Genomic DNA, 4,215 nt, shown 5'->3' with positions numbered 1-4,215 from the left:
CAATGAATGGGTGCAGCTACACATTTTCTATGAAGGCCTTTCTTATGAATCAAAGAAAGCAGTAGACCACTCATCCGGGGGATCTCTGAACAAGAAGAAGACCATTGAGGAGGCCATAGATGTCATTGAAACTGTAGCAGAAAATGAATATTTCTATGCTTCTGAAAGAGGGAACACTAGAGGAGTGATGGAGATAAATAATGTAGATGCTCTGCTGGCCCAAAAGAAGCTCATTACCAAGTAGCTGGCTGACCTCACCAAGAAGATGGAGAGGAACCAAGTAGCAGCAATCACCACTTCATCAGCAACCCAAGAAGGAGTGAATGAAGACGCAGAGGGTAGTCAGGAGCAAGCCAACTACATTGGGAATTCATCTAGGCAAAATCATGATCCATACTCCAAGACCTACAACCCTGGATGGAGGAATCACCCAAACTTTGGGTGGGAGAATTGATGCCAGGGCATCTTGGCCAGTTTCACTGACCTTTTCTTTACTGTTTTTAGGGTACTTTCATGCATTTCTTTAGAAAATAAGCTAGTTTTGGGTAGATATTCACCTACACCTTGATTCAAGCATACATTGTGCATTTTACATTATTTCATGAGGATTTTGCATGAATTTAGTGACAAATTGTATGCTGCATTACCCATGACTTGGACTAGAACTTTGATGCACTCTGTTGCTTGATTTCAGGACCAAAGGAAGCAAGGAAAGGGAGGTAACTTGCAAGGTTAAATGAGAAAAGTGATTGCCAATGACACTCGCAAAGCCATCATTGCCCACGTTAAGAGTTACGTTAACTAAATTAACGTGAACTCTAACGTGGAAAAGGGAAGTTGAGCCAACGTTAGTGACACTTAACATTGTCACTAACGTTGGCAAACACTCATGAGTGGCCACGTTAGAGCCCACGTTAACCTAGTTAACGTGGCCTCTAACGTTAAAGGGGGAAGAGAAGCCAACATTAGTGACATTCAACATTGTCACTAACGTTGGCCTAAGGATGCAACACACCACGTTAACTCCCACGTTAACTTGGTTAACGTGGGAGCTAACGTAAGAAGTGAGAGTTGTCGACAACGTTAGTGACACTCAACATTGTCACTAACGTTGGAAGCAACCACACAATCCCCCAAGGAGCCACGTTAACTTCCACGTTAACTTAGTTAACGTGGAAGCTAACGATGAGGAATGAATGATGAGCCAACGTTAGTGACACTCAACATTGTCACTAATGTTGGGATGGCTAAGAATGGCCACGTTAGAAGCCACGTTAACCTAGTTAACGTGGACTTTAACGTGAGATCTAGGGGCACATTGGAATGTTAGTGACAATGTTGAGTGTCACTAACATTCTCGAAGGTTGGCAAGGCCACGTTAGAAGCCACGTTAACCTAGTTAACGTGGGCTTTAACGTGAAGCAAAAAGGGGCACACTAGAACGTTAGCGACAATGTTGAGTGTCACTAACGTTCTCGAAGGTTGGCAAGGCCACGTTAGAAGCCACGTTAACCTAGTTAACGTGAGCTCTAACATGAGGCAAAGGGGTACATTGGAACGTTAGTAAAAATGTTAAGTGTCACTAACGTTCCTGAACTTATACTTTCACTAAATGATTAACACCCCTTACGCCCTGAGCTAAAGTCTCTGCCCAGTTAACACTTTCTCTCTGCAAGTAAAGCCAAGCCTAAATGAAGAAAAGAACTGCTTCAAACTCAAGATCCAAAGGCCCAAGACTTGAAGAGCAAAACTAGAAGCTGAGAAGAGTAGTATATATAGGAGTAGCTTTGAATTGTAAGGGGAGTTTTTGGAGGCTGGAAGAGGAGAACTACTCTCTGTATTTTACTTTCTCTGCATTTTCTAGTTTTATGATGTATTCTCCATCTTTGTTTTCATTTTCTAGAGCTATGAACAACTAAACCCCTTTCATTGGGTTAGGGAGCTCTGTTGTAATTTGATGGATCAATACTAATTTTCATTATTCTTCTTCTATCTTTTCTCTTGATTTTACTTGAAAGCTTTTGATCTTCATCCAATTGAGTAGTTATCTTGGAAGAGAAGCTATTCAAACTTGGATCTCTTTTGAACCTTGAAAGAGGAATGAAGACATCAAGCTAGAAATGCTTTCTCATGCTGGACCAAATTGGGTTTGGATGGGTATGTGACTATAACCCTCTAAATACTTGATTTGGGAAATGCATGTGGTATAATCAGTGACCATACTTCATCTCTTCTCATGAGCAATTGACCAAGGAATTGGCTATTGATCAAGATTTGAGAGATTGAATTGCAAGAAATTGTAATTCAATCACTTAAGATTGCCAAGGAGATCAATGAGTGCATTGATTGAGGAAGAGATGAAAATGAACTTGATCCGGAGAATCGTAACATTTCCTAAGCCCAATGAACTCCCCATCTCTGATCTTACCCATTCTCTTTAATTTCTGCCATTTACTTTTATGAGCAAATCCCCCATTCCCATTTACAATTCTGCAATTTATTTTCAGTCATTTACTTCCAGTCCTTTAATCTTAGCATTTACTTTTCTGTTATTTACATTCTCGCCATTTTATTTTCTGCAACTCTCAACCAAAATTTTGGATTCGCTTAACTAGAACATTCTTCTAATTAAAGTTGCTTGATCAATCAATCCCTGTGGAATTCGACCTCACTCTATTGTGAGTTTTTACTTGACGACAAATTCGGTACACTTGCCGAAGGGAGATTTGTTGTGAGACAAGTTTTCCGTGCATCAAGTTTATGGCGCCATTGCCGGGGATTGATTGTGCATCAACAATGATTAAATTGGAAGATCACTAGATTGAGCATTTTTATTTTGTGAATTTCATTTTCTATTTGAGTGATTACTTTTTGTTTTAGTTAAACTTCTTCCCTTCCCCGTCTACTCTTTTGTTCTTCTTTGTTATTTTCAATTCTATTTGCTAACCCACTAACTGTTTGATATATTGCATCACCCACAACTAACAGTAATTCTGACATAAATACTTTCTGCACCTATCTTTTCTTGCTTGCACTTGATGGTTGTATGACAGGGAGAAGAAGCAGGGCTTCAACTTCCTTCGATTCTGAACCTGAGAGGACCTTCCTTAGATTAAGGAGGGAGGCAAGAGGAAAGAAAGTGGTTGGTGCTGAGGAAGAAGAAGAATTCTTTGAAACAAACATGGAAGACAACATGGAAAACCATCATGAAGAAGAAGATCACAACCATGGGGGAGGAGGTAGAGCAAATCATGCTGGGGAGGATAGAAGAGTTTTGGGCTCTTACATCAATCCAAACCAAGGCAATTGTGGAAGTAGCATCCAAAAGCCAACAATCCATGCCAACAACTTTGAACTTAAACCACAACTCATCACCCTTGTTCAGAACAACTGTTCGTTTGGAGGAAGTGTTCAAGAAGACCCCAATCAATATTTAACCACCTTCCTGAGAATATGTGACACAGTGAAGTCTAATGGTGTTCATCCTGACGCCTATAGACTGCTCTTATTTCCATTCTCACTCAGGGACAAGGCAGCCAAATGGCTGGAATCTTTCTCAAGGGAAAGCTTGACAACTTGGGAAGACGTGGTGAACAAATTCTTAGCAAGATTTTACCCTCCTCAACGAATCAATAGGCTGAGAGCTGAGGTCCAAACTTTCAGGCAACAAGATGGTGAGACTCTATATGAAGCATGGGAGAGGTTCAAGGACTTAACAAGGAGGTGTCCACCTGACATGTTCAACGAATGGGTGCAGCTGCACATTTTCTATGAAGGGCTCTCTTATGAGTCAAAGAAGGCCGTAGACCATTCATCTGGAGGATCTTTGAACAAGAAGAAGATCATTGAGGAAGCCATAGATGTTATTGAAACAGTAGCAGAGAACGACTACTTCTATGCTTCCAAAAGAGGGAACACAAGAGGAGTAATGGAGCTAAACAATGTAGATGTTCTGTTTGCCCAAAACAAGCTCATTACCCAGCAGCTGGCTGACCTCACCAAGAAGATGGAGATGAACCAAGTAGCAGCAATCTCCACTTCATCAACAATCCAAGAAGGAGTGAATGAAGAAGCAGAGGTGAGTCAGGAGCAAGCCAACTACATTGGGAATTCACCAAGGAAAAACTATGATCCATACTCCAAGACCTACAACACTGGATGGAGAAACCACCCAAACTTTGGGTGGGGAAGTGAGCAAGATCAAAACCAAGACCA

The 4,215-nt window shown here is 41.0% G+C and overlaps 1 non-coding gene across 1 annotated transcript; it reads right to left on the bottom strand.

Annotated features, from left to right (window-relative positions):
* Window positions 1–3,634: 3,634 nt before the first annotated feature.
* LOC112788469 (small nucleolar RNA R71) lies at window positions 3,635–3,738 on the bottom strand. Its single transcript, XR_003195831.1, has one exon. It is a non-coding gene; the product is annotated as a small nucleolar RNA R71 (small nucleolar RNA).
* Window positions 3,739–4,215: the final 477 nt, after the last annotated feature.

Source organism: Arachis hypogaea, chromosome 20, assembly GCF_003086295.3.
Source record: "Arachis hypogaea cultivar Tifrunner chromosome 20, arahy.Tifrunner.gnm2.J5K5, whole genome shotgun sequence".
Classification (NCBI taxonomy): Eukaryota; Viridiplantae; Streptophyta; class Magnoliopsida; order Fabales; family Fabaceae; genus Arachis; species Arachis hypogaea.
Note: the sequence above shows the minus strand (reverse complement) of the source record. Positions and strands in the feature narration are given on the sequence as shown.